Genomic DNA, 14,951 nt, shown 5'->3' with positions numbered 1-14,951 from the left:
CTCAAACGAACCACACATTGTAACCTTGCCTATGTCTGCTTTTTTTTTTTTTTTTTTTTTTTTTTTGCTTGGCAACATAGAATAGTTTATTTTTCGACTTAAAAAGTGAAGCAATTCACCTGCCAGACGAGCTGCTTCTCCAACACCCACACAAGCCAGCATGTGTGTCCACACACAGGAAGATTGGCAGGCAGGAAAACATGTATAAAAGCCTCACTTAATCTGTCTTTCTATTCCAACATGGAGGTCACGTATCATTATGAAATAACTAAATAATGTCTGTTATGACAAAATATAAAATGTGGACGACACATGAACACCTAACTTCTCCAATTGCTCACTGAATGATGTAAAAGCTGCTCTAGTTGGTCAACAACAGCGTATGCTTGTTCACTACTGTGATAGATTGAATGCAGACGTCACATTTGTGACAACAGGTGAATGTTGTCAGCTGTGGATGGATCATTTAACATTTAATTTGTGTGGTTCAGACTTAACCCAGACCCTTCCTGCATGACATCAGCAGACGAAATGAAGTGATGCAAATAAGCCTGAAAGAGTGTGACAAGGAGGAGGTGTGCTACTATTTCAGGAGTTTGTTCTACTATGTTGTTAAACCCATGTTAAGCATTAGTACTCCACTGCTGTGATGATAAAGTGACACAGCGTATATAGTCCAAAGAGGCGCTAACTTTTCCAAGGATGTGTAATCCCAGTGGTTCCACAAGGTCAAATAGATGGACCAGTGTGTCGGGATTGAGGAGAAGGGTGAATGGTTATCTCACTTGCAGCCAGCCCTCAAACTTGTTATCATTAAGCACTTTTAATTAACATGCTGGCAGACTTCTTAAAGAGCTCAGGCTGGAAGTTTTTAATGCACCACTCAGACTATATACCTTTCTGTCATGTTGCCATGCTTCAATAGCAGGATGGAGACCACCATGTAAAAAATGATTTAGAGTTTTAGAAAAAAAAAAATCTTATCACCAAGATTCAGTGTGAGGTGGCAATTCATGGGAACAGACATTTGACCGAATTTTGTAAATAGCTGGCTGCAAATGTACGCACACTTGTTTCGAGTGATCAGTTGTGGTCCATGATTGATTTGACGCCATTATAGTGAACCCCCACTAAATTGTGGATTTTCATTCATTGCAAATTTTTAAGCAATAATTGGGGGGGGGGGCGGTTATACAGGCAAGTCCGAATTTAGAGTTGTGTGCCTTCAGTGTAGTACCACGTTGTGCAGCACTGAGCTCTACTGTATGTAGATGCAGTGTAATTTAGAGGAAGAGGAAGAAGCAGACAAGATCCCCTACTAAGCTCTGCAGTAATAGTCATTGCTCCCACAGAGCAATATATGCCTGTGAGTAATCCTGTACTGTATGGTTTGTTTGAACATGTTGGTGTTTAAATATAACATTTTAAATTCTCGTTTGTTGTATGTGATGCTGCTCCATGTTCTAGAGTAGCAGTTGTTTGAAGGTTTATATTTAGTGTAACATCCAAGCAGTCTATGGCGTTTCACATTATACAGTATGTTAGAATTAAGCTAGCGGACCTTCGTTATTACATGGTTTGGTTGAACATTTTATTTTGTTGCAATATACAATGTTTACATTTCTTTTATGTGTCAGTTTTACAGTACACTTCAAATGGGAGTGAAAAACAAACAGATTAAAGCAAGCATGCTGTACATACAATTTTGGAACACTGCAAGCGACAGACTCTACTCTTTGTTTCTTCAAAGAGATGTCATGCAACAGTTTCCTATTTCTTGACAGTGAAAGAGTGACAACAGGTGCTAAGGAACACTTTAAAGTTTTTTAATAAGTTTAAATGTAGTGTGTGGGAGGGTCAAAACTATCTAAAAAAAAATGATATGGTCTAGCTTTGCATTTTTTTTTTCACATTTCGCAGGTGGGTCTGAAACATACAGTATCTCCCACGATAAAATGGTAAATGGACGGCACTTATAAACGGGGTTCACCATTTTTTTTTGTTTGCCTCATTGCAGAAAAGGGGCATTTGAAATTTGTGATGATAAACAGCACATGTACAAGGAATAGCTGGAAAAATCTAACTTGTTTTCACTGCTGCCCTGGTTTGCTGCAAAATAAAAACAAAAATGTGGTTTGGGAGAAATAAATGGACTCTGTCAAAAATTCTGATACAAAAGCCCCCAAAATAATAGAGTTGTAAATATGAATTGTGTTGTGTAGTATAACGTCGCAAAGAACAATATATTTTCTACAATGGACTCTCGGAACTTCTCCAGAACCCAGACAAAATCAGAATCATGGCTCACCAACAGCCTTGACACCCTTTCTCCCAGGCTTGAGTTGTTGCCTTTTTTTTTTTTTTTTTTTTTTTTTTTTTTTGCATTTCTCTGGGATGTTTTGTTTGTACATTTGTCCCTCGCTGTATCACGGTTCACTTTTTGCAGCGTCTTTGCATTGCTGATTATTTTATCATAGGCCTACTTACATTGTGGTTTATTCGCTACATCACGGTGATTATTTTTCCACACTGACTGTTACTGCAGAGCAATGAGCCTGAGCCAGGAGGAAAGAGTGAGTAAAAGACAGAAAATTTCCAAAGTTTGGGATCATTTCACGCTTAATAAAGAAGTTAAAGTATAATGTGCCTATTGCAAAGTACAATTGGCTTAAGTTGCACAACAATGCATCTATGGAATAGTTAGCATATTAAGATAATTTAATATTGCCTACCACGCTTAGTTAGAATGAACTGCGATCCCTCCACCCGTAAAAGGATCGTCACAGCTGCCGGTGCACTTTCAATTGCTTTATATTGAAAAAGGTAACAAAATAAACACAAGCACATATATTCACACATTGCCTGCCGTTTGCATCAACTGACGCCGAGTCACTCAACACACACAGTGGCTAATGGAGAAATTTCTCTCAAAGTTATGTAATTATTATAGGGTTTTTCAGATGCACAAATACTGTATATCCGTGAGTTACGTTTTTTTCAGATCCACAAACATATGCGATTTACACGTGTTTTTCAAATCCAAAAATATATCTTGGATTTACTTTTTTTTTTTTTAATGCGGTGTTTCCATTTATCATGATATATCATTTGTAAATATTCAATTCTGCTTGTGAATTGTTGAAGGTGTGTTCGTGGACGAGCAGGCACGCGTATTTATTTTTGAGACAACCGTAGCACAGTTTTGAAGGTATTCACACACACACACACACACACGCACACACACGTAACTTGAGAAGATTGACACGTGTGGGAAGGCCCTCCCTCCAGTGTTGCTCTCGCTGTTGATGACTTAACTGTAAGTCATTTTTATGGGAATCCAGCAGTCTATGGTCTGACCCTGCTGAAATCCCCGGTAAACTGACCTTGGCTGAACAAGGTTGACAACCGGCAGCCCCGTCATTAGTAAGTCAAAATAAAAATAAATCGCCTTCCTCATCTGTCAGCAAGATACACAAACCATCTTATTATTACAGTGTTTAAATAATAACAGTGGCTAGGCTAGCTCTCAATCATCTATTTTATAGTTTATGCTCTCATATACATTGTGTGAAACGCCAATATGAACCATAACAAAGGTTTTGAACAAACAGAACCTCTAAAACGGTTTATTTGTCAAGATTTGTTAAATTATCATATGCAAAATTGTTTGACTTGACTGTTGTGTTAAGACGCCAAACAGCAAAGAGGAAATTCTAACTTTTTCATTTTTCTAAAGTTAAGCACTTTATTTTGAACACGTATAACTGTCTCTTTTTATTTACTTTATAGAGAAATGCAGCCCTACTTTTATTTAGTCAATGAGACAGCATTACACAGTTGGGCTCATGTTTGAGCCAGAATTTGTAAGATGTGTACAATTCTTTATTATGCTCTAATATCATTATATCAGTGGCATAAAAAACAAACATCAACAATACAATTGTTTATCATAAACGTTTTGGGGAAAATATATTGTTCTAAAAAATTTCGTGGCAGGGCTAAACACATATAATACATTGAGCGCAAGAGCAACGGATAGAAAAAAAATATCGTAAAAACAAGTGTAATACAAATCCGCAACATAGCAGGACTGCGAAGCAAGAATCGTCATATAGCGGCGGATTAGTCAATCTGTATTCTGTGATGATAAAATGCAGGGACTCATTGTCCCCAGGGCTGGGACTCATTGTTTCCATGACCTGTGCATCCCAGGACTCACATAGTCTTAAGTGTAAAATGATCTATGCATATAGTATTGATATTATGCATAAAGCTTTCAAAATCTGTGTACAAATAACAAAATGAATATATGGACTCTACTTGGCGGATTTAATATGTTGCACAATAAACCCCTGCAATAAAGGAGGGATTACTGTATACCCTTTCACAAGGGTGTCACTTGATAAGCTCAATGGCCAAAGTGCTACTCAAAAGTAAGACTGAACTAGAAAATAGATTACATCATATGATTACTGTACATTAGGACAGACAGCCTCCGGTCCAGATCTGTAACACCTTTTTAAGCACAAAGCAGTTACGTGCATTGTAGCTCCTCCCACGTGACACGGCTTTGCCAATCGTTGATTCGGAGCAGCTTTGTAAGTGGACGTGTGCGAGACAGGCAAGGCGCCAGGAAGAAAGATCAGGGTCAACAGACCAGAAAATAGCCAAGAAAAAAGGGGTTTGTTCAGATTGTTTTTGAAAACCATCGCTGTCAGATGACATCCACATTTTTTGAAACTGCTTCATGTGACATCATCAAACAAAATGTAAAATCAAAAGAATTTAATGGCAAATTAGATTCACATACTGTATGTACTATACTATACTGTACTTGTATTGACACTCGTGGAAGAAACAACGTTATGGCGATCGGCTTTCCTCTTTAGTGATAGTGTGTGTCGTCTCTGGTACAAAGTGATTGCGTGAGCCGTTGCCTAAAGGAGAAGTACATTTGGGGAATAGGCAAGTGGCGTCTTGCCAGCAATTGCTGATAACTGTCTCCTTGTAGGTCCTCTCATACATCCATTCCGATGACACCATGGCCATTCTCTTGGCCATGTGCACACACACAGATAGACTAATACTTAAACGCACATACAGAGTGTGCGACTGGGGGCAATCGTTCTCCTTTATGAAAACTAGGTCAGGTAGGAATGGGGCAGTAATTATTTTTATCATTAATTTCCACCTCCAGGTTGCGCCAGGGCTTTTTTTGTCCACTTCAATCTTCATTTCAGACCCCCCGCCTGCATTCATACACGCACTCCACCACCATCACCACATCACCACCACTCTTAATACAGGCCTGCGTGCCAAACAAGGCAGAACAGAGGGTGGGGGCACAAAAGTGGAAAGAGCTGAAAGGGATGACACAGAGTACGACAGTGAGAGAGAGCGAGAAGCAGAGGAGACAGGAGGGGTATGCAGTGTCGCTTCATCACTCACTGGACCCTAATTTCCACTAACAGGTTGTTTACTGGATATGGCAAATGATAATAAAAGCTGGTGTTGGAGGAGGGGAGGAAACAAGCAAAAAGAAAAGAGAAGCCCTGCGGGAGCACTTCAGCTGTGATGGCTTGCGGACTTCAATTAGTCCCATGAAAAGGAAATTGCCCCCCCCCCCCCACCACCAAAAAGATGTATAAGGAGAAGGGTGCTCGTCATATGTGAATACAATCGGCCTGGAACCCCCCTAAAAACTCAGTGTCTATCCACAGAGAGTTGCTGGTGACATACAAGGAACCACTTGGTTTGGTTGTCAGACCAGCAGTGAGCACGGGCAATGAAACAAAACAGCATGTTTTTCTTCACACTGCGGTTTCTAACGGAATTAGATACTGAACATATTTCAAAATAAGGATTGTTATTGTGGTCAGGCGTGCTTAGAAACCTGCAATTCAGTTAATGAATGCTGAACATCACATTTGGACACCAAAGTCTTGACACCATGAATTCCCACTGAATTATTCACCTCTTCGGTCATTCTTCATCTTACCAAGACATTGTGGACAATGGTATACTTCCAACATTGTGGGAACGATTTGAGGAAGGCCCTTTTTGGTTCCAGCGTGGCTGCGTCCCAGGACAAAAAGCAAGGTCCATAAAGTCATGCTTGAATGAGTTTGCCGTGGATGCACTTGACAGCCCTGACCTCAACATCATCAAACACCTTTGGGAGGAAGTCGAACAGAGATTGGGAGTGCTATCGCACGGCATCAGTGTGCCAATACATACACAACCATTACAATTCAGTTTACACTGCAATTCCAATTCACTGCCTATTTACATGTACATTTTAAGTGACACGTACTCAGAATCATTGTGGATATGAATGAACACATGAAACAATTCTTGCCAAGGCATCCAAAATGCAAGTCAGCAACTCCACAAATGTCAACATCGAGCAACGACAACGCCAAAGGAAACATCGTCTATCCATCCATTTTCTATACAATGCATACATTTCAAAGTTTCGTACGAGCTGAACCTCTCCCAGCTGACTGAGATCAAAACAGCTCACTGTGGAAAATGGAACCACAATGCCTGCATGGACCACTACCCCATCAGTGACCCAAAGTAAACAGTAATAAATGAATAATACCGATTTTGAAAATTGCAAATAAAACGTACTTGGCCTGGACTGATTTGATTGCCCTGACAGGCTTGATTGGTGTGCTTTCTAATATCAGTCAAATAGCAGTGTGTTTTGTTTTTTTTGGGGGGGGGGGGGTTCTGCAGGGCCTGCAGCAGATGCATTCAAATGGAGAAGACACATGGCCTGGCACCATTTAAGTGTGATACATTTTTCAACAGCTGTGAGTCACCATTGCGAGCTCCGAGCATAGCAAAGTGCGCCGCTCGGGGCTGCAACAACATGCACAGACGGTTGGCCTCGTACTTCCTTTGCATTTGTTAGGCTCAGAATGCCAATTTCTGTGTTTTCAGTTCCCTGTCACCACAGCACCCCCTCTCACGTTGCAGTCATGGTAACTAGAGCTGTGAAAGCACCAGCTGAGAAGTATGAAAGAGGAAAATGACCGACACAAGGCCGCATTGTCACACAGACAGACCGAGTGCTAAGTGGTTTTACAGCAATCCACCTTTTCCTTAGTTGAACATCAGGCATGCAAACAATTAGGGACAAGGTATGCAAGAGTCGAATGTGTGACAATCATTCCTAAAAATGGGTTCTATCCTACATATACTGTATTTTCTTTTTGTCCTGAGGTGTTATTTACAGGTCTATATTTTACAATACTTCTCTATCGTGATCAATGAAAGGGTTGTTTTTGAATGTGTATCATTGAGAAAATATAGCATGGATAGGGCTCATACGGTGTTTTATAACATCATAAATACAATATTGATTTTTGTGTGGTTGGTGAACCCATGAATAACTGACAAAACAGCAATTTCTGACGGGCCATGTCCTCAGTAAAAACAAAAGCACAGCATGTTTGGCACACTCATCATCAAAAAAAAAAAAAAAAGTAAGTCAAACCTAAAAGATATGCCATTCTGGAGGACACATGCAGATATACACACTAAAACTCATGGCTGAAATGTATAGAAATAAAAAGAAGTAGTAAAAGTGCAGTAGAAGTGCAAATGAGCCCGTGCACACACGAGCTCATACTCACACTGATCGAAACATAGCAGGAAGGGGGGACAAGAAAGGGGGGCACTGAGTCCAGAGCACATACAAAACAAAAAACAAGCAGACAGCCTCAAGCTGGAAGCTCAACTTAATATATAAATAAGTGAAAATCTCATTTTGAACCCGTGGCTCAGAGCCCCTCATACCCCTCCTTCGCTCCCATGCATCCATGTTTCATTCTAGAGGAGCACAAAGACAGGCTGGGCCAGCATCCATCTCTTCATCTCCTTCCATCCCACCTATCGTATTCCTCCAGAGACAGTGACTTCTTCCTGAAGGGAATGCTGGCAGAAGCAGACCACATGACAATCTGACACAGGACAGTCAACCGACAGTGGGAACAGGGATTCGTACAGGTTCAGTTCTCGTTCCACAGTTGCTTGTGCTGGAGTTAGGAAAGATTTGGGGGAAATAATTCCAGACAGCAGACCACAGTGAGGCAGTGCAGCAGAAAGAAACTTGGCAAATTAACTTTAATATTTATTGCTAAGTTTTGACTTGGTTGGGCCAAACCACTAACCGCTTCATTTTCAATTTTGAATGGTGCTGGATCAATATTATGATGCATTAGTTAAATCGACATAGAGGAGTATCATGTGGACTGTGTGGTTTGGGTACGCAAGCGAGGAGAGAGATGAGCATCATGCCTTCTGTCAGATGTCATATAGATGTAATATATGAAAGCGTAATACAAAGCTAAAAGCACACACGTGGGGCAGCCTTCGTAATGACTGACAGACAGATGATACAAATGATAATGTGCCCTTCATCTTAGTAGCAACAAAGAGCTGGAGGGTGGACTTTAGCCTTAATTATATGGATCAGCACATAAGGTTGTTACTTGTGTTCTGACCTATGGGGAGGGGGGGGGGGGGGGTCAACCAGTCAAACAAATGCGCAGACACACACAGAGATATCTCTTTGGTTTAAGCAGTGAATCAACGAGGACCTCCTCATATTAATAAGAATTAGATATCTGAAGATGGCTGGGACAAAGAAGAAGATGAAGTCACAAAAAGTGAGGACAAAAAGAGCCTTTGAAGGCTGGCAAAGGCAAAGAGAGCTCCCTGCAATCATCAACATCAAGGTGCAAATATACATGTCCATAAACAAATTCAAAGTATACAGTATATATTAGAAAATATTGTAATTGTAATTGTATTTATTGATGATATTTTAAAATGCTGTAGTTATTTTCTCTCACGGGCAGCAAGCCTACGCCATATGAAAAGATGACCAATAAGTCATGCGTAGGACTTGAGCTGCAGATTGGTTCGAGCTGACTTCAATTCATGTTGGAACATGAACATCTCATGCTGTTATTAACTAACTATAACACTGTGTTAAGAACACACCAAAAGCACTTTTGAGCCATTTTGGATGTCCGATCTCAAGCGTAAAAGTAATATGTAACTACGTCAGTATTTTCCTGATTGTTTTGCTTCCCATATGAACTGAAATGTGAGCACTCCAGTAACGCTTGGTTGAGTCATTTGTTGATTTCCGAGTAAACATCAGCAGCTGTGGGCCACTCATAGCCTGGCGGTATAGAATAATAATAATAACCAAGCCCTTGGAAAAAAAACAAGAAATTGATGTCGTCTACATGCAGCAAAGACTCTCCTAACTTCCATGAACAACCCAGGCTATGTCGCGGCATCGGGCGCTTTAGAAAGAGCAGAAAATCACCTGAAAATAGGTGAGCATTGCAGCAAATAGCTGCAATCCTCAGTGATGGTATATACGCAACAAAACCTTTGTATAAGCCACAATCCTGCAACATGGTATGATGTATTTTATAAGATGATGACGTTATCATCCACTTTGGGCAAAATGAATAGGTGAATTCATGAATTGTGAACCGTGATTATGTAGGGAACTCATGTACTGCACAACAGAATTGTTTAGTACAGCAGTGAGACAAATTTGTCTTGTCTCCATATAGCAACAATATTCTCTCTCTCCTGTTTGGCATTATAAGATGCATGTGTAATCGAATGTCACGGCAATTTTTTTTTTTTTTTTATGGTGTCAAAAATTATACCGGTATTCTCGTGGACAATACGACAGTAAAAACTTACTTCACACAGTCATCGAGCCAATTACAGGTCAAAGATCACAAGACAGTTCAACAAAAGGGCCTCTCATTCTCTTCCCCCCGTCCTCCCAGCATTTTGTTCTTTCACTCATCGCCCTCCCTTCACAGCCTTTTGCTCAGCTGTCATTTCTCACTTCATCTCCTCTAAATAGCCATTGACTGTGCTCATCGAGCTTGAGCTCATTGTCCGTCTCCATCACCAATGTGTCTGCCAATCACGCGCCTTCGTATGTTCGCAACCCTGCTCAGAGTGACTCTACACGTAAAAAAAGGTAATCTTTTACTTGTCTCAGACTGAATGAGGTTTTTTTTTTTCCTGAAACGAATAACACATCTCTTCTGCAAGTGTTGTTGCTACAGTTCCTCAGATGACCTCACATCTCAGCAGTTGGCCTTTTCTCAATCGTTGCCCACCTCTCCAGGCGCTCTCCTACGCTCATCCATAGTTGTTCCAACACTCCCTCACCTTTGCTCCTCAGACTCTCACATCACACGGTAAATCTCAAGCCGAGGGAACATCTCGCCCGCGACAGGCTAAACTTGCTGAGGAAAAATATGACCCTGCCTCTTTCGCGAGTACGTGTCACTCCTTTAACAATGTAGCGTAATGCTCTATACACCAGTCCTGTAATTCAGTATACACTCTCATAGCATTCACCCTAATGTATGCAAACGTGCCTTAATAAATTAAATAAACAGCAAAAGCCAAATAGCTTGGATCCATCGCAGGCACATATCCTGTATTCAAACACCACAAAGCCCACACGGACAAGCAATGCCTCATTAATCCATCACAGAAACAAGCATCACTCCCTCCACTCTCCTCCTCCAACATGCATTTGCTACTTGTCTCGCCCGAGTGCCTCAGATTTACAGATGTCCTTCTCACCATCAGATTAGAGGAGATGTTCATATACAGTGAGCAATTATAAGAGGAATGAAAAAAAAAAGATAAAATAAGAACTAGGATTTGTAGATGTCTACTCCCTTGGCTCCGTTTCTGAGGTGTTTTGCTCTCCTGGCATCGGTCGACAAAGAGCAAAGAAACTCATCAACGCTCCTGGCAACAGCAGTGTAATTATGACTAATGAAGTGCAGACTTTTATGGCCAAACATGGGCCTGACTGCAATTTGTGTTCATAATAGTATAAACGGGAGATGCACATTCTGTTGCACTGGCATAACCATTACACAGCTGCGGGATCAAGGTCACCTCAGCAAATCATCTTAGCCTGTAAATGATGTTCAATTAGACAAGATGCTAATGACTGCCAGCTAATGAGCGGGTCCTACAATTGCAGCTCAGTGATGGTATACAATACACAACAAAGCCTTTGTATGAATGACAATCCTGCAACATGGTATGATGTATTTTATAAGATGATGACGTTATCATCCACTTTGGGGGCCAAATTAAATTGATATTTCAAACGAGTGAGGGGAAACAAACAATACACATTGATATTGATATTGATTTAGATCAATAAAAAGTCCAACTGCACTAATTCAAAATAAGGAATGCAGTCTTCCGTAAGTAGGCTTCTCCTTTTGATTTGCTTTTCTATATAAGAGGGGGAAAAAAACACCAGCAACTGGGAAGAAGTGGTTAATATAATCTGTTCAGTGCGAGGTCAAATCCATCTGCTCATCCGGGGTGGAAACTTTCCATGCAATTAGGTATCAATTGAAATCATCAATGTCAACTGGGCATCTATCTCCTCATCAGCAGAAGCTGCCACATTATGGTCATAAAACCGCACACGCTTTCAGCAGCAGGCCTGTATATTCACCTCCACCACCCTTCTGCTCACCACCATTTCCCGCCAAGCTATTTAACAAGCCGTCATGCTGTCTCATTACATGTGGCATCACAGCCCAATGTTTGACCTGGAGCTGCTTCCCGACGACCGCCGTAGCTATAGTTCTCACTTTGTGGCGAGTACAGAGAAAGGAAATTGGGAGAGGAAAGGAAACACTGTCATGTCAATGAAGGGACATTTTTTAATCTTGCCACCAGTTTTCAAGATGGTGATCACGCATCCTTTGCAAATTTTTCCAAGATTCATCCGGAGATACGGGAGAGGCTACTGGCAATGACAACCCCATTTATTGACCACATGAGCACCAACTTTTTTGCATCCATTTCAGTGGCAGACTCTCCATAGCGCTTCACTTTTTAACGACATGTACAGTATATATGAAATTCTGAACATAATTACGTTGTTTTTTTTTAAACGCTTACTGTACATGTAATGCTATGGCTTGGTGGGAGCGGGTTAGGTCTCGCTTTGTATGAACAACTGCAAGTTTTGTTGGGAAAGTTCATGATTTGCCATTTTGATTGGCCATAAACATCTGTGTTATTGTGATGTCATTCACTTGCGATGCGACATTTGGAATCACAGCCAAACTAGTTGCTGATCCACGCACACTGCGCTGCAAGTCGTTCAGTGCGGCTGGCTTGAGCTGCAAGTGAAATGTCGGTGCCCAGTCTGTGCCCTCTGCAGTTCCCTCCTCTGTTCAGTGGCCGAGCGGGAGCCTCCTGCAGTGTCACTGCAACAGCCCACAGTGATGCTGGCACATTACCTATGCCAAATTTTTGCAACTGAATCCTGACAAGGACAAAAATGTTTTCCAAGTCATCCCTTGGGGTCCGAGCCACACGCCATGGATGAAGAGGCAGAATAAATCATGCTAGTATGACTGGGAGTGTGTGGAGCCAGAAAGCCTGAAGGAACAACACAGTGGCTTGTGAGCCTCTTTCATATGAACAGACTTGCCAGCCTCATGGCTGGGGGAGCTGAGCCCTTCCAAGCTCAGGCTGTTGTGAGAGAAACACTGAATTATGTATCCAAAAACCTATGGAGGGACTGCATTCAGCCATTATGGCCCGCGCCTTTGGGACAGCCTGCCAGAGGGCATCCGGGCCGCAGAGACTGTTAATGTTTTTTAAAGGAGGCTCAAGACCCACCTGTTTAGTTGAGCTTTTAACTGGTTTCTTTATTATTTAATTAGACATTTATTTATTTACTAATTTGCTTACGAATGTATCCATTGATTGGTTTATTTATCCTATTATTGTTCTGTTTTTATTCTGTCTTTTTAAGTTTTACTCCAGTGGGAGGCTCCACGCAGGGAGGTGCGTTTGGTCTGCCCGCGGAGATGTCATCCTTCACTTATCCCGGAGTCCCATCCCATTCTACCCGGTCGTGGTGGTCTCTGGGGTGGGGTTGCAGGCTGCTGAGCTTCTCGTGTAGATGGCTCCCAAAGGGTGTTTTCCTCGTCCTCATTCCTCAGTGCCTTGCCATGTCCTTACACTTATTAGTCAATATGTGCTGCGTGAGTGTGTATTTGTATGGGTGCGTTTGCATTTACGGGATAGGAGGGATGGGTTTTTGTATATTGTCTGTTTTGAGCTCTGTGAAGCACTTTGGCTTGCATTTTTTACGTATGAAAAGTGCGAAATAAATAAAATCTGATTGATTGAATTTACTGTAATTCTCCTGTTTTCTGCTCCATTTCACAGAATTGGGGGAAATGTCTCTCCCTGCCCTCTCATCCAACGAGGCGTCGGGTGAGGAACATCCTGTCGCCTCCAGCGAAGACGTACTCAATGACACATTAATGACACATTGGGGCCTGTGAAATCAGCCGGGGGAGAGTTGCGGGGGTGGGGAGTTCGAAAGGTCTGCTGCATCGATTCTCAGAGATGAGGACCATCTTCTGCTATGCCTCGAGGTCAGAAGGTCATGCTTTAAAAAAAAAAAAAATCAATTCCCTATTAAAACTTCATCACCATTGGCACAGGAGCCAAATAGCATTTAAATGAAGACAGACGACATTCACCTTTGTCAGATATGATTATGAATTGTGTCTCATTTCCCTCTTGTTGTTATGGAGGAATTTCACAGGTTCAATCCTTCTCTCATTAGATGCTCCTGCACCGTTCCTGCTCCTCCTCCTCATTTGAACTACGTGCTCCTTGTTCTCTTGACACTTCATTGACAGGCTGTTGCTTCTATTTCTGTCTCTCGCCGTGGGCTATACATTCTGCATATTGTACATGAAACCCACATTCGCAACACCTGCTTCCTTAAAACGTACACTGTAAAATATGACGCTTTATTTTTTATCCACAGCTGTTACACTAGTTGATTCTAGGCCACATGGAGATTTTAATTTCAAGTTGATACGGTTTGAAATTTGAAAAATTGTTGTGTGAATGTTGATTAATTTTTCACAATTGCCAAAAAGCATTTTTCGAAACCGCCACCCTTTTTCTCAAAACTTGTATCTGCATTGACAAAACCCCGAACTTTTGTGTTTGAGCTGACCAAAAAAAAAATAATCAATATCATCCATCATTATCATTATTAAAATGTGTAGCTCATTTGTTCTTGAATGACACAACGTAAATGCTTTCAACCGTAATGCAACTGGTGAGAAGGTAACATCGACATGCTAATGGCAAAAATAATAGTGTCTTCGGTGTAAACCTCATTCATGATGTCCTTCAAATGTTGCTGCATGGTTCCAAGAACACTGCCTCAGGATAACTGGGATTCACAAAGAGGTGTTCATATACAAGATGAGGGCAGGCCCTTCATGCATCCCCCTACATATCGTAACTACCCAAGATCTGTGTGACACAAACATCCATCGCTGTGCTGTGAAACTAGAGCAGTGGATCCTACCCTGTCCTCCACAACACTCTCTCTCTCTCTCTCTCTCTCTCTTTCTCTCTCTCTCAATTACCAATTAGTACAACTCATCCTCTACCACCACCTTTTATTAGGGTGCTTATCGAAATGGTTTTAAACCAACCATTTGTTGCAGTCTTTTTCTTTATGTTTCAGTATACAATATATCGTTCGTTCTTATGTGTTATTCCACCCAGTATGTTTCCTATACCAATTCAGCTTCTTGAAGGCTCTCTCGGGTGCATCACTGAGTCATTGATTTTGGCCATACATTGATTCAAAACTGCATGCATGTATGTTTGGCATTATACATACAGTATACAGCATACTGCATTACATAAATTTGGTTTGGTAGTACTCATGAGCTGTGACAAGCAATTGCCTATTTGCAGAGACAAACAACTGAGTGCATGAATATACAGTAAATGGCATGCTGGAGGCCCATGGCACGAATATATGACCTCCTCCGGTTATTGATCCATTTCTGTTTCTT

This window comes from Phyllopteryx taeniolatus, chromosome 5, assembly GCF_024500385.1.
Source record: "Phyllopteryx taeniolatus isolate TA_2022b chromosome 5, UOR_Ptae_1.2, whole genome shotgun sequence".
In the NCBI taxonomy this organism is placed as follows: Eukaryota; Metazoa; Chordata; class Actinopteri; order Syngnathiformes; family Syngnathidae; genus Phyllopteryx; species Phyllopteryx taeniolatus.
The sequence above is the reverse complement of the archived record's forward strand: the minus strand, read 5'-3'. Positions refer to the sequence as shown.